Genomic DNA, 24,951 nt, shown 5'->3' on the forward strand with positions numbered 1-24,951 from the left:
ACCTCCATCATGAAGAATGATCTCTGGGAAGTGTTGTCGAGGTCAGAGGACAAGTTTGTGGTAGGCTCTCACTAGGTCTACAAGATCAAGCATGGAGTTATGGGAGCATTGAGAAATATAAGGCAAGATCCGTGGCTAAAGGGTTCTTGCAAGTAGAAGGAATTAACTATGACGAGACCTTTGCCCCAGTTGTTGGATATTCATCTGTTAGACTTGTTAAAGTTATTGCAACACAAATGGGGTGGATGACCCACTAGATGGACGTGAAGATAACCTTCCTCAATGGGGTTGTTAAGGAGGAGATTTACATTGAGCAGCCGGAGTGGTTTGAGACATGCAATAGAGAGACACAGGTATGTAGACTCAATAGAGCCTCGTATGGGCTCAAGTAGGCTCCGCAGGCATGGTATGCTCATATATAAAGTTACCTTCATGGATTATGCTTCATGAAGAGTGAAGCGGACCCCAACCTCTACTACAATGTCACTGGAGTTGAGAAGCTCATTCTGGTGCTATATGTGGATGATTTCATTTTGACAAGCGCAAATAAGCTCATCCAAGTGTGCAAGAGAGATCTTCCAGGTGAGTTTCAGATGAAGTATATGGGGCTAATACACTGTTTCCTTAGGATAGACATATGGCAGGGTGATGAAGAGACCTCTGTGGGACAAGGTAAGTACAGTCTGCAGATTCTAAGGAGATTCCACATGCAAGCTTGCAGGCCCATGACCATGCCTCTAATCACAAACTAGAGGAAGGTGGATACATCCATATCGAATCAAGTAGATCCCACTCATTATTGGTGGATGATTAGATCACTGAAGTATTTGGTTAACACATGGCTATATATATGTTTTGCAATCAACTCTGAGCTAGTTTTTGGTCAAGCCGACCAGAGTGCATTGGGTTGCTGCTAAACATGTTTTAAGATATCTCAAGGGGGTAGTAGAGCATGGATTGTGGTATAGATAGGTTAATGAGATGAGGTTTGAGGGCTTCACTAATTCAAATTAGGCAGGGAGCTCCATAGACAGGAAGAGCACATAGGAATGCACATTCAGTGTTGGATCAATAATTGTTTCTTGGTTTAGCGGGAAGCATAGATCAGTTGCATTGAGCTCAAATGAGTCTAAGTATATGGTTGCCAGTTTGGCGGGGTGCGAAGCTATTTGGTTGTGGAAGCTTCTCGTGGGCTTGTTCAAAACAGAGTTGGAGCCCACTATAATACATTATGACAATCAAAGTTGCATCAACCTCTCTGAAAATCCAGTGTTTCATGATCACTCTAAGCACATCGACGTATGTTATCACCACATCAGGGATGTTGTTCAGAGAGGTATTGTAACACTTCAGTACATACCAACAGAGACGTAGACAACAGACATTCTGACCACGGCTTTGCCAGGGACCAGATTTGTATATCTCAGAGACAAGTTGGGTGTAGTGCAGATGGAGTGTTGATTGGAGTAGAGAAGGTAGGTTTTTTCTTACCTAGGTGTTAAGGCTAGTAGAAGAACCCAAAAGGAAACCACTTTAGCAAAATATTAATTTATTTAACTATTTCCTAAAGTTAGACTTAGGAAAATTAAGAATTCTAAGTTAACTTATGATTTAGTCTCAGTCCTTGATCACGATTTAATCTCAGTCATTGAGAGGGAGATTATGGTTGAGATCAAAATAATAAGAGGAGATTGAGCAAGTTAGTGGCAAGTTAGTCGAGCACAAGCAGTGTGTGTCAAATCAGGGAAGGAAAGGTTAAGTGTTTCAGCAGATCATAGACATTCAACAATCAGGTAGAAGAAATCGAGTGAAGGTTGAATTGCCTCAACTCACAAAGCCTTAACTTAGCCTCTAGTTCGCATATGTGCACAGGAAGAGGAGCTTATGCATCCATACTATTCATGCAGGTCATAGATAGCAAGATCTACGTAGGTCGTACGACAAATCTAGTGCATGCAAGGGAGATCGATCATCTCAAAGCTTATTAGTTATTTTTCTATGATAAAAAGGAAGTCTCTCCCTTGTCTCATTTTTTAAGAGCTTATTCTTATCTTGTGATGCTCTCAACGATAAGGCATAAGAAGTAGAACAAAGATGATAACTAAAATTCATTAGAAGAGGGGTAATGCTCCAAGGGAAAGCCCGGGATTACCTCCTCTATAACAAAACATGGAATTTTCGAACTTAGGGTGTTGGCTAGACTGGATGAGGACAAGAGGGGATCTTTTGGGACTAGCATAGGATTTTCCTAGGAGCCTTTTGAGCCTTGAAATCCATCTTTGTCTTCTACTCGCTCCCCACTTCTTGTTGGACTTGTGATTGATACGTTGAGCCCAAGGACCCCTTTGATGAAGGCCTCAAACTTTCCTTCAAAAATTGAATGTTGTTTCTTTAGCTCTACAATTTCAGCCCTCTCTGGAGAAATGCCCTGCATGACCATGGCTTTTGTGGTCCAACACATTTATGCTTAGCCTGAAGAATCTTGTTTCCTGGGTTTGGGTGTTCCCAAGGTCATAAACCCAATCTCGCCTCTCTGCTAAAGGTTTCTCTAAGTCTATGTTTTCCCATAGCCTTTACACTGCCACACCTACCTCGTTAATGGTCACTTTCCAAGGACCCCTTTGATGAAGGCCTCAAACTTTCCTTCAAAATTTGAATGTTGTTTCTTTAGCTCTACAATTTCATCCCTCTCTGGAGCAATGCCCTGCATTATCATGGATTTTGTGGTCCAATACATTTATGCTAGCCCGAAGAATCTTGTTTCCTGGGTTTGGGTGTTCCCAAGGTCATAAACCCAACCTTGTGTCTCTGCTAAAAGCTAATCTGAGTCCATGTTTTCCCAAAACCTTTACACTGCCACACCTACCTCGTTAATGGTCGTTTTTCTCTCCACGGGACACCCATAAAGAAACTGGTTGTGAGTTCACTCCATATCCTACTTAACTCACACTACATGCCTTGATTTTGTCTCTTTATTCGAGCCACGTCCCTAGAACCAGACATCAACTTCTTTCCTTTGTCATGCCTGCAACAAGTCAAAGTCATGGTTCGAAGGCACTCTGTCCTTAGAATGTGCTTGAACCAATGTTTTGCCACATACAGGCTCCCTCTCCATGAACCATAACTCATGTGAATGTCAACGCAGAGATGAATGAATCCAAGCACACAAAAACTATTACTAATAAATCCCAAACAACTATCCTCTAGTAAAAATACCCCAGCACTAAGTGAATGAGGAAGAGTACCCAAATACCATTATGCTTGTCTCTAACAACCTTCCCCGAGTATAATATTTTATTCATGACAATAGTCCTTGGCATGATCCAAATCCAGGCTTCACTCCAGTGGGAGGTCACATCGACATTTGCCCTCTCAGGGTACCAACTAGATGAGCTACCTCCCTCGCATGGGCTATTAGTGGTCATTAGCCCCATGCTCATGTTTAGAGGGGGTGTCATACTGCAAATGTGAAGGAATAAATAAGCAAGGGAACCTGTATAGGGAATACCCTTTAGGGTTATTACCAACCTCCATTCCACCCATTTTCTTTGTCATGTGTTGATCACCTCATGCCACCTCGCTTACCCTCCTTTGCCACCCATTTGACCCATGAGTTGTAACCTCGTCATGGAAAAATTTATAAGATAAGTTATTTAAATTTCAGAATTAAGAGTAATTTTTTATCTTAAAAAATACATTATTTAAAGTTTAAAATTAATTAATTTTTATTTTTATTTTTTATTTTTTTGAGAATAAGTTATTTAAATTTAAGAAAATAAGTTTACAATTCAAAATCCTAATTACAATTATTTCTTTTTAACATTATTGACTATGTTTTCATCATTAATTAATTATTTTTAGTGGTGTGATTTTTTTAAATGGAAATGATGAATTAGAAAGTGATAAATCAATCAGTGAAATATTTGTGGAATGTGATAAAATCCATGAATTTATACCATGATAAGGGAAGTAGACTTGTCATTAACATAATTGCAAAATCAAAATTCCGAGGAGAGATTAAAATAGGACAAAAATGGCTCAGTTACAAGTTACCAGTAAATTCTTTATCAATTACAGATTTCTTAAAAACCCACCCTACGCTGGAAATTTCTTAGGGTTTTTAAAATCCCCAAGTTGGCAAACAAACGAGCAAATAAAGTCTAAAAGCTTTAGATTCAAGAGAGAAATGCAACTCCAAGTGCGGGTATTAACTTAGAAATAAACTTCTAAGATTTAACCCAAAATAGCTGCAAGGTGGAAATAAACTTCTGAACATTGTTTGGTTCAAAGCAAACTTGAAAGTTTTTTAACATAAAATTTAAAAAGCAAATTCAAAAGTTTTTTTAACATAAAATTTTAACATTCAACTTGAAATAGGTATATGATTCAACCCGGAAATAAACATTTGAAAACCTATTGAGATAAAATTGAACTCAAAACTTCATATATAGCTATAAATCTTTACCCCCAAGAACAAACACCTCTTATACATAAATTCACAAGAACAAACTAGGCATTATGCATGGGTTTGAACTAAAAACCTATGACACGTTTATAGGAACAAACCCTATCAAAACCTATTGCACATTTAAAGGAACAAACTAGGTACAGGAACATAAAAATGGTATGCCTTAACTTCAAACTTGCACTCAAAACCAAACATAAATTGAAATCTTTAATGAGAAGAAGAAAACCACCCCCTTCTACATAAACATAAATTCTTAACCACAGAAACAATCGAGATATATGTGGATAAAGACATTATGTATGTATAAGATATTGATCCTCCCACCCTCTTCTACATAAACATAAATTCCTAACCACAAAAACAATCTAGATATATGCGAATAAAGACATTATTTATGTATAAGATATTGATCCTTAACAACAATGTATGTATAAGATATTGATCCTCCCACCCTCTTCTACATAGACATAAATTCTTGACCTCAAAAACAATCTAGATATATGCGAATAAAGACATTATTTATGTATAAGATATTGATCCTTAACGGCAAGAACAAACTAGTTTTTTTTTCCCTGGAAAAAAGTCATAATTTTCATTAGTAAAGAAAATTACATTTTGCAGATGCCTATGGCATATACTGTACTTTGGGCTAGAAGCCTATCCTGTTTGAGAATTCAGAAATTGAGGTGATGAGCTGCCACCCCAGTTTTGCCGCCAGGGTTGTGGAGAAAGTACCAAGGCTTTTAATTCCCTATCCTCCCCATTTCTTTGGGAGTGCCAAAGATTCCCATTTGGTCCAGGCAAATATCCTTCCCAGTTGTTTCCCTTTCCACAGGAATCTGCAACATAGATTTTTTATTTTGGCCAGTATTCCCCTTGGTATCCATGCTAAAGACATCCAATATACTGGGGTTGCTTCCAGAACTGCTTTTATGAGTATCAACCTTCTTGCTCTTGATAAATATTTGTGGTACCAGATGTTTAGCCTTTTTTCCATTTTGGTTATAAGCCAGATCCAATCAACATTCTTATATCCAAGGGGCTTTAATCTATAGCCCAAGTATTTTAGTCCCTCATCCAGGTGTTGTAGGGTATAAGGGAATCTTCGCAGGGCATACTGAATCTCGTATGGTGAGCATCCTATAGCCGTTATAGTGGACTTTTCATCATTAACCAACATGCCTGTGGCTGCTAGAAAGATAGTGAAAGAGTTGAGAAGAGCAGTCACGTCACCAATACTCCCATTTAGGAAGAGCAACACATCGTCTACAAAGAGCAAGTGTGTCAATGTGCATCCTTCTGTGATGTGGATCCCCCTAAGCCTGCCTCGTTGGTGTTCCTCCTTTATTATACGACTGAGTCCTTCCATGATGAGTAAGAAGAGAAGTGGGGACAGTGGGCATCCTTGCCTAAGGCCTCTTTCAGAGTGGAAGAAAGGAGAGGCTGCACCATTTATAAGAACATTGAATGTTACATTAGTAATACAACACATAATCCATCTTATGAATTCATATGAAAAACCAAAGTGTGTTAATATCATTCTAATGAATAACCAATTTACTCTGTCAAAGGCTTTCGAGAGGTCAACTTTTAGGACCATACCTTTGAGCTTCTAGGTCTGAATAGAATGTAGAATTTCTTGAGTAGTTTTGACTGCTTCATGAATTTGTCTATTCTGTAAGAAGGCAAATTATTCAGCTGAGATGTGGTTTGATAAGATCGGCCAGAGGCGATTGGCTATTATCTTGGAGATGATCTTGTAGATATAGTTACACTAGGAGATGGGTCGGAAGTCATTGAAGGAGGTGGGATTGTCCGATTTGGGTATAAGGGCGATAAAGGTTGAGTTGTAGGCCTCATACATTCTTCCAGAGGATCTGCATTCTTCTATAACTTGTAAAAGGTCCCCACCCAGAGTATCAAAGAAATCCAGGTAGAATTCCACATTCCAGCCATCCGGGCCAGGGCTTTTGTCTCGCTTAAACCATTTAAGGGTGTCTTCCAGTTCTCCCAGGGAGACCTCCTTTGTCAATTCCAAGCCTTCTTCTTGCTCAACAAACCTTGGAAATAGTTGAGTTGTCCTCATGATTTCAGCCAGGGTGGCATTTGGGGGAGTCTTATAGATGTTCCTGAAGTGGGCAGTGGCCATAGCTGCTAGTCGGGGGAAGGTGTTCACAGGTTCTCCTTGTTCATCTGCTAGCTGCCAAATAGTATTTATAGCTTTGTGCCCATTCACAAATTTGTGATAGAACTTGGTGTTATCATCTCCTTCCTTGAGCCAAATGGCTCTGCTTCTCAATCTCCAGCTCTCCTCCCTGTCCTTTAGAATTAGGTTTCTCTTATAGCTAGTAGAGAGGTTATCTGCTCTTTGTGATCTAGGGAAGAGAAGATCCCCTTATATTCATTCTCATAATCCTCTGTGGCTTCTTCAATCAATTTGAGTATATGATCTTCCTGTGTTCTCTTCTTATGTGCCCATTTTTTGGAGAGGCTTTTTAGTTCTTTCAGTTTTTTGCAAATCCTTTTGAGATAGTCCTTTCTGTCGCAGGGGGATGAGTCCTCCAGAAATTAGTTACTAGACGAATATAATCAACGTCTCTCAGCGATGCAACATTAAATTTGAAGGGACCTTTTGGTTTGTTTATACCCCCTTTGATTTCCAAATAGATCGGCCTATGGTCCGATATTCCGCCTGAGCCCACCCACTGTCTAAATCCCTGCCCCAAGTTTAGCAGTTGCTCCTTGATGAGGAATCTATCTAGTCTTCTGGAGAGATTGTCCACCCTTGATCTGTTGTTTCTCCAAGTAGGTAGGATTTTTGAGGAGGGGATATCTATGAGATTATGATCCTCCAGAATGGTCTCGAAAAAATCTGAGAGGTTATCTCTTTGTGCATTGTACCCCCATGATTCTGCAAAGCCGATGGAGAAATTTAGGCCCCCCCCCAAAATGAGCTTGTCCTTTTGAAGGATGTGTGAGTCTAAGAGTCTGCTCCAATATCCTTCCCTGTTGTGACAGGGGCCATATATGTTGATAACCCTAAGCTCAGAATCGAGCTCTGAGGAGTAAATGTCAGCTCCTAGGTGGCCCGAGCTCCCCCAAGTGTTACAGATTCTGATGGAACGGTTGTTTACACCCAAAGCGAGACCCCCAGAACGCCCTGATGCATCTAGGGTGTAAAATGTCCAACTAGGTAGCCATGATTCAAGGAGGTGGGTAATGACACAACCCTGGCCTAGGGTTTCTTGAAGAAATAGGATATCAAGGGGTTCAGCTGAGAGCAATCTTCTCATAGCTAGTTTTTCTTCAGGGCTAACCCACCCTCTATAATTGAAGGAGAGAAATTTCATGGAGGAGGGAGCTCATGGGTATTCACTGTTCTAAGTACCTAATCGATGGAGTGTTGCTTGCCCGCAACAATGTCTTCCCCAGCTTGTAACTTAGATTTGGATAGGGAGGAGGGTCTGCCTCTAGTCATCTTTACAGGAGGGGGAGAGGTAATTAGGTCGATACCCAGGGTGTCAGGGGCCTGTGATCGAAGCCGAGCTCGGGTGGGGTATCTGAAGGATGGAGGGCTGGAATGAGGGGGGGGGCATGGTTAAGGGAATTTGGAAGAGGTTCATCGGGAAAGGATGGTTGAATGCAGGAGATGGTTGGGGGAGGAGGGCTTGATAGGGAAATCCACGGATAAGGGGGTGTTGAAGGTGTGAGCAAGGGACTGAACTGAACAGAACTTGTATCAATGCAGTGTGGAGAAACATTAGAGTAAATAGAGGAGGAGTTTGTATTCGACATACCCGTAGAGAATGTAGCCTCAGCAGCTGCCCTTGCTCTGGTTAGAGGAGGAGAGGGTGCGCCAATGGGTGCCTTTCCTTGCTTCTTTCTGATCTCCTTAGTAGGTGCGAGTACTGCTTCTGAATGTGCCAAATTTGTTGCCTCTTCCGCCACTGGAGGGCTACCCTGTGCTTGTGGGTTTTTCTATGGTGTTTCCTTCCCCTTAGCTCCCTCCCTCACCTTCTTATTCAGAGGATAGTCTTTGAACAAGTATCCCACCTTCGTAATCTAGGATTTTCTTTCGGGAGAAGGTTTTCCACTGTAAGGTGATATGCTCCTAAAGGCTGCCTTGAGTATCCAGATGAACAAGAATCCTGGCATATGCCATCATGCCAGAAGCCAGATATGATCTATCATGTTCGAGATAGGTTCCCAAAGTGTTGCCGATGCATTGGAATATATCCTCCGACCAGAATTGAAGGGGTAGTCCAGGTAGTCGAACCCAAATAGGCCCAACTCCTATCTGTTCTTTTTCCGGATCAAAAAGAGGGTTCCAACACTGGAGAAGAACTGGAGCATGCTCGAAATGCCAGAAGGATGACAAGACCCAATTTGTGTGCTTGGCTCTGGCAAAGCGCAGAGCAAACCAGCCCCTAACAAAGGTTTGTACAATTGGGAGGTCCGCCAGGTGTTGCCCCCATACCTCAGAGGTCCACAGCTTAAGCCTAGCCGCTGTGTAGCTTCGGCCACGAATCCTTCCAACCAACACCCGGTCCGCCGTGTCCATGGTGTCGCCCCACTGTATATCCTCCCTGAGTCTGAGAATAACGTCTTCGCCTCTGGCTTTGAAGCACTTCCTTTTTTTGCCTAGCCACGTCGGCTCTTCAGGGGCGTCCAAACTATCCTCCGATTGGTTAGGGTTTGTAGTAGGGTTATCGGGGTAGGGATGGTTGACCGCTGGAATTAGCTCCGAAAGCCGGGTACCACCGCATAACTACCCGATGGTGGCGCCTCAGGTACAACAACTTGCGGGATTCCCTGGGCCGGGTTGAGGTGTCCCGGGGGGTTCCTTGAAGATCCACCAGTGTGGTATGAGAGGGGGGTTAGTGAGCTTGCAGCCTCAGGTACAACAACTTGCGGGATTCCTGGGTCGGGTTGAGGTGTCTCGGGGGGTTGCTTGAAGATCCACCAGGGTGGGATGAGAGGGGGGTTTGTGAGCTTGCAGCCTCAGGGTTAGGGTGGAGGCAGGCAGATACGAAAGTTGTAGCCGAGGGTGACTGTGGTGGCGAGGGAGGAAACGGCCAGATCGGAGGAGGCTCTGAGAATGTCACTATGGAGCAGGAAGGTCCCGAGATCGAAGGTAGACCCGCAATGGTAGCCGACAGATCGCAGCAGAAGGGTAGGAGTTCATCCACGGCGAAGCGAGGGTTTTGCCAGATATTGACATTCTCCAAAGGGTCCTCTGAATAGTCTACTAGGTCAAGCTCCATACCTGTTTCGAGATGTTCTCCGCCAGCTGCCTCCAGGACCATCATAACCGTTGTCGCGTTGAGAGTGTCAGAAATCGGTGGGTATGCAGTAATCGAGGAGGAGGACGGTTAGTTGCGCTATTACGGAAGGCCTCGACGGGATACAAGATCCGGTCCACGGTTGATGCAGCCGAAGGAAAGTGGACGACGACAGTTAGGGTGGGTAGGGTGCAGTTGTGGCAAGCGATTGCAGAAAAAGCCCTAACCCTTTTCAGACAGGCTCCGCAGCTCCATTTTCTCCCGCTACAACACCATGTTATAAGGGGGAGAGAAAGTTGTTGTTTGGAAAGAGGTATTTCGCAAGAACAAACTAGTTATATACACATAAAAAAGTTATGCCTAAACTTCAACAATTTGAATAAACTTCTACTTAAATCCTCTCATAAATGAACATAAATTTTTAATCACAAACCCCTCTTATACATCAATGTGAATCTTTTTTAATCACAAGGTGAAACAGAGGTATGCGCATAAATCTAAATCTTATTCATAAACATAAATTTTTAACACAAGATCAAACCCGTCTGGATATATACACATAAAAGCCGTTAAGCAGAAACTCGAACTTAAAACCTCTTAGACATTTATAAGATAGGGATTCTTAACTACAAGAACAAACCAGATACGTGCCTAAACTTGAAGTCAAACCCGTGGATACAGATCCTTGACCACGAGAATAAACACAACCCGGGCAGGGATGGAATTTGACGGGCATTTTGCCCGTCATAAGGCTTTTTCAACGTATTTGACGGCTGGAATTTGTCAATGCCCGTTTTGAGTGACGTGCCTCGGAAGAGTAAAAAACGTATTTTTGACATTTGGAACTTTTTCCAAAACGTTCTTATGCCTTTTTATTTTTCATATAATAGAGTACTTTTTGGGCAAGTTTTTTTCGCTGAAAATATGCTAAATTCTATTGAACGTCGGTAACCAATAAGCATATTAAATTACGGATCGCATTATCTAGATACAGAGTAGGAACGGTAACTTTCCAGATGGTATATAGAAAGCCCAAAAAAATAGCAAGAGTTTCTTTTTGTTTTTATTTATTTTTTCTTTTTGCAAAATTTGGGCTTTAAAATATTTGGGTATTTTTTCTGGTTTGAATGGGATTGATGTGATGAAAGATGGGTGCAGATTCATCGTTGCCAAGGGCCCCCTCAACTGCCCTTGTCCTTTCCTTTGCGTAGAGCAGAAAATAATAATTTAAATCAAACGCTAGGAAATTGTGTCATCGCAGTGCAAGCATTTCGTCAAGTAATTTGCTTGCAAATTTGAGCGCTTATCGATGATTTTATGGCGGTTTCTTGCGTTTTTCCGAATATTATTGTTTGAAGGATTTTAATGCATTTGACCTGCCAGCCAGCCAGGCACCCGTATGGTCCTCGGGAATACGCACCCGTCTTGAGAGGACGGACAAAGGAATTCATCCGATGGGGGAGCGCGGGGGATTCTTGGAATCGCGAAAGGCATTTTCACAGGATATAACAGTTGATTCGATTGCTTGGTTGGTTTGACTCTTCTGGGTTGAAGGAAGGAACTCAGAGAAGCGAATTTCTGTTGGATTTGGATTCTTGGGTTCTATTTGAGCGATGGATTGGGTTAGTGAACGCCTTCTACTGCTGTGGGGGTAATTGTTGAGAATTTGTGTCTATTTCTAGTGTTTGTGGTCGATTTCCATGGAGGTGGTATTGGAGCGGGGGTTAACAGTAAGGCAGCGTTGGGACTATCTGTGGCTTGCGTTGCAGTGTCGTGCAAGGTTGCCTTTTTGCTGGTGGCGAGGCCGGTGAGGAGTCGAGGCAAGTGGAATCGTGTGTTGGGCATTCTGCGAGATTTCGAGGAGGGATACTCTACTCCTTTGTATAATTTGAGGCAGTTGGTTGACGCCATCACTGTGGAGATGCATGCTGGATTGGCCTATGACGGGAAGTAAGTTCAAGATGCTGCTCACCTTCCTCGTCAACCTGCCCACCGGGTATTTTGTATCAAACTTTATATTAGATAATGTCAGAAATTATCTCTGAATTTATATGCAAGTTAGTTTTATTAGAAATCTGGTTGATTTTAAATGATAATTTAAAGATTAGGCATCTAAATATTCAGGTTGCATAATATAAATGGTTGGTTTTAAATGATAATTTAGATATATGCAATGGATAACCATTTTGTATTTTACTTAGGACTAATTATATACAGCGTAGTCTAATTAGTGGGAGGAATTGCCTGGAAAGTTATGGAAATTCCGGTTATATTTAGAAAAAATCCGGCAAGGATTTTTGTAAATCCAAGTTATAGTTGTTAAACTTCAAAATTTTAGGTGTCCTAGATGTTTTTGATGGTGCTGAATCCATTTCCACCATCAAAAACAAGATTCAAACACTGCTTCTACAAGATCTTTTGAAATTTTTTTGCCCAGATTCCAGCCACTTTTGGCTGTCCGAGCAATTCCTCCGACAACTCTTATATATACTAAGCAAATTTCAAATGCTTAACATTTTTTTTGTTGAAACTTCCACAATTGAGTTACAAATTGTTGGTTTTAAATGATAATTTAGATATATACAATGGATAACCATCTTGTATTTTAGTTAGGACTAATTATATACTTTCAATCAACAAATTTCAAATGTTTAACACTTTTTTGTTGAAACCTCCACAATTTAGTTTTTTCATATTTTGGTTTTTTGAAGGGATAAATATATGAAATTTTAAAACATAATTATGTTATTGAAGGGTATTTTTTTAATAGTGAAGGGTTAATTTATTATGAGAACATCACTAGCATTATTTTCAACATAATGTTTATTGACGGGAAGCCTAAATATCCAAAACGTCAAAAAAAAATTGTATGACGGGTAAAGAGAAATCCAAATTCCAACCCTAAACCCGGGTTTTGAAAAAAAACAGCAGTATTCATTTATTTAACCAAAATTACAAAATTCGAAATAATTCAAACTTCAAAGATCACCAAAATAAGTATAAAGAACGCCATTCTCGGATTAAAAATTCCAAACTCAGAGTTCAGGTGAAAGATAGGCAGTAACGGTATGAGAATTTCTAAGTTTCAACTCTCCAATTGGAAAACAGAAAAAAGCCTAATTAATCGCCGGGAATACATTAAATATGGAAAGATTTTTGAAACTCATTTACTCTAGAGAAACGGAGCTTAAAGATCGATGAAAGAACATTCCAAAGTACAAATTACTCGCCAAAGACAGCAAAACAATCGAAATTGCCGGAAATAGATATGTTTTAACCTACCTGCAGTGAAACTGTTGAATGCTAAGACGTTTCAAGCGCCACCACTTGGAGGAGGCGCATAAGTGTACTGATTGCGCCTTCAGCTGTCTGGTAACTCCAGCGCAAGTTTAAAAACTACACAGAAATCAAGAAGAAACTGCAGTAAACAGTGTCATCGGGGATTTCCCGCAGATTGTGTAGCCGCCAAAAAGTAGCTCAATACAATGCGCCCCATGTTAAAGTTGAAGAGGCGAGGATCAAAGAATAAAGAATAAAGGATGAATGAACGGAGTTGGACCATAAAAGATGTCACGATTAATTAGGTCAATTTTTTCGATAGTAGGCAACCCATGTTAAAGTTGAAGAGGCGAGGGATCACAGAATAAAGAAGAAAGGCTGGATGAAGGGAGTTGGACAATAAAAGGTAAAAGATATCACGAGGAGTTAGGTCAACTTTTTTATACGATATGTGGCTATTTTTTAGGTATTGGTTAAGAATTTATGTTTATGTTTTTTCTTTTGAAAAAACAAGTTAATGTCTTTTTAATGCGATGGGTGGCTGTTTATTTTGTTGGATTGGTTGAGGGGATTTTTTAAAACAAAGAAAACAAAGTTTAGAGCAAGTGATTGGCTCTTTAGATTGTGAATAAAGTTATTTACATTGAAATTACATTATTAATAAAGTTATGATAGATTTTATTAATTTTTTATTTAAAAAATAATTTTATTTAAATTTAATAAAACTTTATTTACATTGAAGTTACATTATTAATAAAGTTATAATAGATTTTATTATTTTTCAATTAAAAAATAATTGTAGTTTAAATTTAATAAAATTTTATTTAAAATTGTAAATTTATTTGAATGTATTATAAATTTAAAAGTAAAATAATATTTTTAGGAGATTTTTTTTTGAAAAATACACTACAAAATAAATATAAAAGTATTGAAGTTAATTAACATTAAATTTTATAAAATTAAATTTATAATTTATTTGGATTAAATTTATAATTAAAATTAAATTGTTTGTATTTTTTAATTTATTATGTTGATAGGCATGTTTATTTTTTAATTTATATAGTTAGGTTAGTTTTTAAGAAATAAATTTTATATTAGAATAAAATTATTACAAATAAATTAATGTTGGGTATGGAATTTCCCTCAAGGCATGTTTTGGGGTTTAAAGGCTAAGTTTTGACAAATTCTTTTGTAAAAGTTCCGTGAATTATGGGTGCGGAGCGTAAAGTTATAATAGAGTCACATGGTTGTTCGCCCTCGGTTTTGTAATGTAATGTTGGCTTGATAGACCTACCCATGGTCCGCAGACCATGAGATTGTATAAATAGAGCGAGGCTCTAAGTGTATAGAAGGAAAGAAAATAAAATGAAAGCAGGATGAGTCTAAATAATTGAATCAAAGTGTAAAGTGCGTCTTTGGGTCATAGAGTACGAGAAGGCTCTGCAGCTGAGTGCGCAGAGGCCTAGTAGTCCACAGCTGAGTGCGCAGGGAGGGTCAGTTCTGTAACCGTTGGAAGAATTAATAAAGATAAGTTTACCATATTTCTATGTATCTTTTCTTGTTTTAATGTATGATTGGGTATAAATTGCAAGTGTATTGTTTATTTGTTGTGCAAAATTATATATGTGTGCTGTATAAATAAATATAACCCAAGGCTTCTATTTACGCGAAGGTAATTCACTGGTATAGGAAGATAAGTAGGATCTCGGGTGTGACTTAGGGGAATAGTGTAGAGCGCTGCTCCAGCAGCGCAGAAGCCCCACAGCCCTTGGTTAGGGCTGCGAGAAGGTAACTATATTAGGATGCAAAGGCCTGGGAAGTGCGTGAAGTAACCTGCACGCAGGGACAAACAGTTGGACCAATCGAATCTCTCAGACATCTCAAGGGTGCGGAAACCTGGTTCCAGCACCCCCCCCATACTACTTCGGGTGAGACCTCACTCCGCGCTCCACGTGCTGTTGCCGAAAGGGCCAGTAGTATAGGGATTTGTTTGGCTAATTAAATCCGAACTTGGGTCATGCCCCAATAAGCCAACAAATGGTTCCGTTGTCGGGACCGGGATCTGCATAGAGATGTCTGATGTCGTATCACTGGAATCCGACAAAGAAATGAATTGAAGATTGGTTGGACAGAAAAACTCACGAGTTCGCAGCGCAGGAAAATAGGAATCTGCGACTATCAAAGGAAGAGTGGTTAGGCTGCTACTTATATACATAGATCCATGAAATTTTCTTCGCGTCTTTCCCTACTGAGCTATACGAGTGATCACGAAGCTAGAAAATAGCCATGGAAGGTGTAAACTCGACAGACCGATTGTGTGGACTCCAGAATTGGTGCGCAGATTGGAAGCATCGGAGGATAAGATTGCACGCATTGTTGATCACTGGCTTGATCGAATCATAGGAGGATTCATCATCGAGTTCGCGGTAAATACTTCAGTCAGCTATAGCGAGGCAGAACGACGCTTCCTCAAAGGGCTGCGAGGTAAGTACGTTAAATCTTTGAACACTTGGATTAAAATGCTACTATGTGAAAAATGGGTTATGCGAATAAATTGATGTTTGAGGCTACGCGAAGTGGGAGAATCTACATAAACAAAGGTAGTACAGAACTTGAAACCAGCCTCTTGATTTCACCTCCGCAAAGGGGCGAAAAAGAGCTCATGAAGGTCTCACCAAGAAATACGATCAACTTGATAAGATAGAGAATTCTGTGCATACCACCTCCACCCACACCACCGCCAGTTTCACCGCTTTCACCCGCATCTTCGCCCATACCACCTCCGCCACCACTGCGAAGAATTATCGCGAGCGCAATAAAGTTGCCAGTGTTCAAGGGAGTAGGGAATGAAGATTCGGACCAATTTTGGTTCGTGATAAAAGCTGTATGGGAAGCACAGGGAGTCACGGATGACAATATAAAGAAGGCAACATTGGTCAGTGCTCTGCAGGATCGCGCACTGACCTGGTACATTAAGCATTCCAATGACAATCCGAATGCGGGGATCACAGATATCCAAGCTGCACTAAACAAATAATTTAGCAGGCCAAAGTCAGAGGCGCAATCGATCATTGGGTTTAAGGAAATCACAATGCTACCAGGCGAGACCCCTTGGGAGCTGGATCAGAGATTGAAGTGCACAATTCGCGAAGCTAACATGACGTTGACAGATGGACAACACCACGAATGGTTTGTAGCATTATTAATGTCGCATCTAAGGAACGCACTGTCACAACAAAGGCTAACAACTCAAGCTAAGGCCTTGGAGGTCATGATGAGATTGCACGAGTCCCCGATATAAGATCCCAATCTAGGAGTTCAGCGGATTTATGCACAGTTGAAAAAATTGTGCCTTGAGATGCAGAGTTTGAAACGGGACATGACAACTTGCCCAGAAGTGCACGATGAGGTATGGTGCATAAAGTGAGAGGGCCAAGGGCACGACAAAGACCACTGCTCAGTGTTCATGAATTACCTCGTGGGAGGAGGACCAATGCCATTGAGGCCGGAGGCACAAGCAGGACCAAGCGCGACCCCTGCATTATGGTGCGCGATTTGTCAGATAGGAGGAAAGCATGCTACATATAATTGTCATTTGTTACAGAAGTATACACAGAATTCACAGTAGTTGTTCTATAATTTCTATAGATCAGTGGGACATGATGAGCACACCTGTAGAAGTTATGAGTTGATGATGGATCAGACTCCTACCTACAGAGTTCAGGCTGAAACACAGCCCCTTGACTAGAACGCGGGGATGGTGCGAACCAGATTTCAGGGGCACGGACGAGGCCAAGGTAGAGGAGAACCAGGAAGAGGTCGCGGACAACTTATATGTTACAATTGCGGAGGACCAGGACATTATGCCTACGATTGTACAAATCCAACGCAACCATCATGTTTGTATTGTACGTTGTTTGATCACGAGATAGAGGATTGTCCCACGCTAATAGCAAGTTTGTGCGATAAAGGAGCACTCCAACCTCCCCCAACTCAGAACCTGTAAATGATGAGGTATAAGATGCGTGAGGAAGACCCTAATGTGAATATTGTGCTTCGAAGTGGAATTACGACAGGGGATGACAAAGGTAAGTAGCCTGAAGAAAGTACTTGGGTTTGCAAGGCTCCAATGAAGGAACCAGAGTTTGATTTGGAGCGCGCTAAGGAAACCTTCATGGAAGCCAAGAAGAGCTTCGTTGATGCCTCCACTTCAGGAAGTAAAGACAGACTGGAGTCGAAAATGGACCCATTGATGCTCACCACATTCCTGGAAACATGCATGAAGCTGCTGCGCGACAACAAGGCTGTAAAGGGGCTGCAAGAACTCATAAATAGATGCGTTGGGACTACGCCAGGAGAACTGTGTGTAGTCCGGAAGCTCAGAAAGCACACAACGTGAACGGGAAGGGAGATGAGATTGACCGCGCAGATTGGAGAATATGAGATGGACCAAGTGATTCTGGATCTAGGATCGAACGCAAACATCCTACCGAAGCAGACATGGGAGCGCATGGGAAGGCCTACACTGCAATGGTCTCCTATCCAACTGTGAATGATGAACCAACAAAATATCCTACCTATGGGGAGATTGCATGGAATCATAGTAGATATCGAAGGAGCAAGCGTGCTAGCATATTTCGAAGTGATAGAGATTGTTGATGACAACAATCTCTACCCCACGCTATTAGGAATAGATTGAGCCACTGACATGAATGGGGTGATAAATCTAAAGAAGCGCAAGATGGTTTTTGAGAAAAGGTCTTTGTGCTTGATTGTACCTTTAGACCTTACAGAAGGATTGTGCTACATAGATCCAGTGCGTGACTATGACAGTGACGATGACGTGGACTACATCTACAAGGTAACCATGCGAGAGCAAGACTGGGTGAATCCGACCATGGATGGACGAATCTCATGGGCGCGAAAAAGCTCATGCACATCAGATTCGGATGAGGAAATAAATGATGGCAGAACTGGTTACACGAGGTAACCACACTGAATAGTAACATGATGACAAGATCGTTGTGCTGCGTATCGACGGAGGTGAGGGATCTGCCTACGTATGATGGATTAAGTGAGGTGGATGACTTCCTAAATAGATTTGAAAGAGAAGTGCCGGAACAACACCGTTTCGAAGCTTTGAAATGGGTACTGTGCGCTACGCCCATGAGGTGGTGGGGTACGCACCAAAGAAGTTTTGAGGATTGGTGCGAATGCAAAAGGATGATGTCCATGTGGTTTGGGAAGCCTCAAATGCGGTTAAAAGACAAGTGTGACAGATGGGATGATTCGTGTACGCACCTCGCAAAATGGAAAAAGGTCTATGGAGAAGAGCCACAACCTGAGTGGGTGCACCTGTTCTGCCATACCTTGGATATTATACCTATGAACTGATATATAGAGATGGAGCTCCACCATGGAACGAACGAATGGGATATCTTGTGCGAAGGATTCCTATTAACCTTCACATTTGAGGATCGTTGGTGGGATATTGTTGATGATATGCTGCAAGCAATAAAAAGAGCTATCTTTAAAATACCCCAGGAGCCAATGGAAGTGCTTCAGCCTGAATTGGAGACCTAGCTAAGCTACGTGTTGGATTGTTACAACATGAATATTGAAAAAGACGATGAGGATCCGTGGAAAGTTAACATTACAGAAACTGACGGCTATCGCGAGGTTCAAGGGCCACTTATTGAAGACCTTGACATAACCGCGTCGGTAAATACAAAGTAGGTAAACATTGATACGGAGGCCGAACCTAAGTATGCAATGCTCGGTGACTACCGAGATGACACGACGGTGGATAAGGTCGCTGAGTTACTCCGCGAGTACTAGGACTTATTCCTGACCAAGATCACTAACTAAAAGGGATCGTTTGTGATTTAGGGATGATGAAGATCACCTTAAAACCTGATGTGTAGCCGGTTAAGCAAAGGCCTTACCACTTGAATCCGAAGTACAAGGAAAAGGTCTGTGCAAAACTAGACAAAATTATCACAGTTGGAATCATTGAGCCAGTGGAAGAATTTGACTGGGTAAGCCCTATGGTAGTGTAGGAAAAGAAGCAGAAGGGTGAGATAAGAATATGCGTGGAACTCAGGAAATTGAATGACACATGTGTGCACGACCCATTCCCAACTCTATTCACAAATGAAGTATTGGAAAACGTCGGTGGGCAAGAAGCATATTCTTTTACTGATGGGTTCTTAGGGTACCACCAAGGTTCTGCAGCTGAGTGCACAGGGAGAGTTGGGTCTGTTACCGTTGGAAGAATTTACAGAGAGAAGTTTACCATATTTCTGTGTATCTTTTCCTGTTTTAATGTATGATTGGGTATAAATTGCAAGTGTATTGTTTATTTGTTGCGTGAACTTATATATGTGTGTTGTATAAATAAATATAACCCAAGGCTTCTATTTACACGAAGATAATTAACTGGTATAGGAAGATAAGTAGGATCCCAAGTGAGACTTAGGGGAATAGCGCAGAGCACTGCTCCAGCAGTGCGGGAGCCCCACAATCCCTGGTTAGGGCTTCGCGAAGGCAAGTATATCAGGGTGCGAAGGCCTGGGAAATGCGCGAAGCAACCTGTGTGCAGGGACAAACAGTTGGACCAATCGAACCTCTCAGACATCTCAAGGGTGCGAAAACCTGGTTCTAGCATCCCCCCATACTACTTCGGGTGAGACCTCAGTCCGCGCTCCGCGGACTGTTGCCGAAAGGGCCAGTAGTACAGGGATTTGTTTGGCTAATTAACTCCGAACCTGGGTTAGGCCCCAACAAGCCAACAACTAATAAAAAGTTAACATTTTAATTTTTAAAATTTTATTATTGGAATTCCATTATAAAAAAATTTAAATTGTAATTTTAAATTATTAAAATAATTATTTTAAATTTTTAAAAAATGAATAATCTCAAAATAGGAAAGGTCTATCATCATTCCTCATATTCACAAGATTATTAATTTGGTTATAAAACATGGCTTCCTTAAGCCTTGGACACAAACCCTGATTGTGCCTATCTTTAAAAGTGGGGATAAAAACGTTCCCTCTAATTATAGGACCATTATGATTAACCACATATTAGTCAAACTATATGGGCTCATTTTTGAAAAGAAGAATAGAATATGGCTTAAAATCCATGGTAAAATAGCTCAAGGACAAGCTGGTTTTAGAAGACATCCCTCAACTATTGACCATCTTATCACTCTTAGGATCATTGTCAAGGAATGTCACAATAGTAAAAATGATATCTTTTATTGTTTTGTTGACTTTAGAAAAGCTTTCGACATAGTTCTTGGGGATAAGTTACAAAAAATACTTGAAGAGATAATGATTCCTCTTGAGTTGAGGGTTGTTGTGATTCAATTATATGAGAACATTCTCGCCAAGATTAAAAGCACTGAGGGTTGGTATAAATAAATTAAATGCAACATCAGTGATAAGCAAGGGTGTCCCCTATCCCCTACCCTTTTTGGAATTTACATTGATAAGGTAGAAGTGCATTTAGAAGCTACAAGTTGCACTGGCACTAAGCTCACTAGTATGATCATTACTCTTCTCCTTTATGTTGGCGATATTGTTCTTCTAGTCATAAGCCATGAGGATATTGAAAATAAACTTAAAATCCTCTATGATCATTGCTCTAAGATGGGTATGACTGTTAATATTGACAAGACTAAAGCCATGATAATAATTACTTGGAGAAGGTTTATTCATACAAATATTTAGGTATTGACATTCATCATCAACTCAACTAGAATTACAACATTGAGAAAATTATTATTGGTGGTTGGAAATCTTATTATGAGCTTGAAAATAATTGGAATACAATTGATTTATGGTTTTGGAGTAAAAAAAAAAAGTTCCTCTTTGAGACGCTCGTCACCCCTGTTATTTTGTATGGATGTGAGGTTTGGGGTTGTAGTGTATCTAGAGAATCGTGGAGGAAGATCAAGTTGACCACAAAGCAATTTATAACCTACAACCTTGAGATTAAAGGTAATACTCCCTATCCTATCCTCTTGAATGAAGGTAGCCTTTCCCCCGTTGAAAGAATGGCCATGTTTCGCTATTTGATGTATAATAATAATCTCTACAACATAGAAACCAAGAGGTTCCCTAAAATTGCTTCTAACTATAGCCAAAACCCCCACCTTCGGCTCAAGCATGGTTGGCACAAGGATTCACAACAATGGCTCGACCATTAGGGCCTAAAGGAGGAGATCATCTTAGAGAATAAAGATAACATTTTTTTTTTTTAAATCAAAGTTTCCCATTCATTCTATAATAGCCCCGGGTTAAAAGTTAATAAAGGAAAAATAAGACCAAGGTCAAGGGTCACTTATTCTAAGCTGAATGTTGGGAAAAATATCCTAGTGGGCATCACTTGTTGTGTTTATGGCTAAGGGGAAATTGGAAAAGGCAATGGAAAAGGCTTTGAAAAGGAAAAGATGCATTAATTGACATTTTATTTATGAAAATAAACGAAATTAGGAGAAAATGGAGGTGAAAGGTCATAGGTTGCATGTGAGGAGGAAATTGAAGGAAAATAATAGAAAAATGAAGAAATTAGAGATATTAATAATAAAAAGACATTAGGGTATCAGTTGGTATCTTTTTATCAGTTTAGTTTTGGAATTAGTCTTAGAGAGGAGAAGAGCACCAAGAGGAGAAGGAAAGAAAGCAAGCAAAGGAAGGACAAGGAAAGCAAAGGAAAGCAAGGATCAAGCAAGGAAAAGTTGGATCAAGTAGCTTCAACAGGAATACTTGCAGGTAATAGGTTTCATGTATGATTTACTAGTTGGTTTTGACATGCATGGTATGTGCATGTTGGTATTTGGTTCTTTTTTTGTCATTGGCATGGATTTTGTTAGGTTTCGATAGTGGATTTTAGCCTTGCCTTGCCATTTTCGGATAGCCATGGTGTGATGGGACTTTTCTTAGTTTGAGCTTTGGATTGCCGGAAGATTTTGGATTTGGGTGAGGTGGTCTTAGGAAAATTCCCAAAGGCCTAGGAATCCCTTGACCGATAATGGTGGGATACATGGTAAAGCCTGAGGGTGGAGACAGGAAAATTCCTCAAGGTATTGGAGAAGAAATTCTGAGGCATCCAATCTCGGTTTGGTTTTTTTATCTCGACACCGGTTTAGGTGAGATCACAATATGGTGAGGATGGAGGTGGTTTAACCTCTAGATTCCCTTGGTTGTTTATGGATTGGTTTATCCCATGAGATCCCACATTCATGCTTGGAATATGGCATGGGGGTGATTGGTTGAAAGAAAGATTTGGTTCAGCCAATCTATGGTCGGGTGGTACGTGGAAGTCCTAAACCTAGTTGGCTTTTTCCTATGTTTAATAAGAGCTAAGTTTCTCTTGCTTTTGATGAGTAAATGTACTAGTTATTATGTGGCTTTAATGGTTGTTCTCTCATTATATGCTGGTTATAAACATGGTTATTTGATAATCCTTGGTCATGGATTTTTCCATGTTTTTACTTGCAACTGAATGAATAATGAATGCAAGACCTAATTGATGTTATGGCAGCTAATGTGAGAATCCAATGATCCTTCTTATTAAACCTAAAATAAGTTTTTATCTCCATATGTTCAGAATTGCATTCATGACTTGTAGGTTGCATGTTTACCGAGTGTTTGACGGAATGTCAGCCCTGGTTGGGGAAGGTCAGGTCAAGTCCTGGTTTTAGTTTTGGTTTAAAAGCATTGTTTCTATGTCATCTATGATATCTAGAAGTTTCACTAAGTTTTGGGTAGAGGCCTGAGTCCTGGTGTTGATTATGATTTGGGTTGACCCAGATTCGATCTATACTGCACAACAACAAAACCCTCAACCACTGACCCTTTCGGCAACGACCTGCAAGCAGATTGCAGTCTCACCCGAAGTGACTATGGGAGGATGCAGAACCAAGTTTCTACAACCTTTAAGGATGATGTGATGTGGTGTTGTGATCCAAAATGGATCTAACATAGACTTCTAAGTCTATGAATTTTCCTCACAGAGGAAAAATGAAAGTCATTGGATTATTTTAAAAATAGTCTCATCTCATAGATTGTTTCATTATAAATCCAACGCAATTTGAATGGGCTAAAACGGACTTCGGATGAAGAAGTTATTATAGAAAGAAGATTGCCCATTATCCTTAGAAAAGGAGGCAAATTATTATAAAAATGGGCTTAAGTCTTTATATGCGTCCCTTAAGGAAATCACATTGGACAAAAGCAAAGGAGCGTACAACAGGCCAAAGGACGCAACGATATGCGATTGCGATTATCGCATCGCAATATCACATCGCACATAACCCAAGGGGAAGGACCCGTAGCATTGCGAAGGGCCGATAGCGATACGCCGATGCGATCAGTGATTGATGATTGGGTCGCGCAAATACCAAGGGGGCCGTTACATGCGACATACACCGATGTGATACGCTAATGTAATGGGCAGATAGCGATAGCACCGATAGAGGGATAGGCGATCGATGATCGGCGAATCCTCGATACAAGGGTCGTTGCGACTTGCGACATGCGATTGTGATATGCGATCGACAATCGGCACAAAGGAGCCATGCTAATGCAATGTGCGATTGCGACATGCGATAAAGGCCAGACCCGATAAGGTTATGGACGTGATTTCATAATATTTGAAATCCGGATTTGCGGATTTTCTTTGTATTTTCCATGTATTTGGGTTTTTGGCCTATGCAAAGCGATTGTGATATGCGATGAAAGGACGGACCTGAAAGGCTTATAGGGGTGATTGCATATTATTTGAAGTCCGGCTAAAAGGCCCATGATGTGTTTTGCATGCGTTTCTCTGTGTATTGCCATGACGTGTTGGAATTCGGGATGATTGCAGGAGGAGGCCAAATGACAGGGTTTCCTGCACCTGCCGGTGCGTTTCAGTGGAAAAACTGATTCTTTAATGAATCAATCAGTCTTCCATGCTTGCAGAGGTGAAAACCGATGCACGATAAATACACATAGAGAACAGAATTGACAGGGATTCGTGTAGAGGCCGAACAAAACACATAAAGCACAAAGAAAGAGGATTCTCAGAGGCTTAGGCAGAGTAATGCTCAGAGGAAGCTCGAAGAAGCTCAGAGAAGCTCGACATAGCCACCAGAGGTTGGAAGGCAGAGCCAGAGCACTGATAGAGGCATAGCCACCAGAGGTTGGAGGCAGAGCCATAGAGCCAAAGGGCTCAATGGACTTCTACAAGCCATGAAGTTGTAATGAAGTTAGAACAGCAAAGAGATCAAAATGATCAAGTTGTTGCTGGTGTCTGATGTGTGCTGAAGATAGAAGAAGGAATTCCAGAGATAGTTAAAAGAATTATGAGGGAGTTGGTGCAAGCCAGGAGCTCAAGATAGCCCGGAGCGCTGATTGAAGGAATCTAGTCCAGAGAAGCCTAGATCTGTTTGTAGAGTATGGACAGCCAGCGGGGTAAGATGGTATTCTAAACCCATTGGTTCAGTTGTAAACCAATGGAGTTGAGTGTGGGACTTGTAAAAAAAGTTTACCATAATCCCAAAGAGCCTAGTCGAGTTGATAAGAGCTCATGGAGACATAGCCCAAGATATCAGGGTGAATTCCTAATTAAACTTGTTGTCTTATGTGTTTTCTTATTTGCTGCTTTATTTACTGTTATATGTGTTTTATATCAGTTTAAGCAAATGAAGTTAAGGCATATGATCAGTTAAGGACAAACACAAGCATACACCTATTTCAAGTTCTTTTAATTCCGCAAATTGTCAAGCATAAGCATAGATCTTGGAATATATAAGCTTTGGAGTGGGAGAGGTTCTTATAAGTCTGACAAGAGGCCTTTAGGTCACCATTTCAGATCAGGTGGTATCAGAGTTGGTTATATCGGATCTAGTTATACCAGAGCAGATGGTATCAT

The 24,951-nt window shown here is 40.8% G+C and overlaps 1 protein-coding gene across 1 annotated transcript in view; it reads right to left on the reverse strand.

The window, feature by feature from the left end:
- The window catches only part of LOC149258928 (tubulin alpha-2 chain-like), a 42,354-nt gene extending 29,111 nt beyond the window's left edge, over nt 1-13,243 (reverse strand). Inside the window, exon 1 of the mRNA XM_089416778.1 lies at nt 13,033-13,243. The gene's annotated coding sequence lies outside the window, so the exon portion shown is untranslated. The remainder of the gene's footprint in view (nt 1-13,032) is intronic.
- Between the last annotated feature and the right edge of the window lie 11,708 nt (nt 13,244-24,951).

The sequence above is a fragment of the Pinus tabuliformis genome, chromosome 6 (assembly GCF_031772625.1).
Source record: "Pinus tabuliformis cultivar Carrire ecotype Pingquan chromosome 6, CPIR1, whole genome shotgun sequence".
NCBI classification, from domain to species: Eukaryota; Viridiplantae; Streptophyta; class Pinopsida; order Pinales; family Pinaceae; genus Pinus; species Pinus tabuliformis.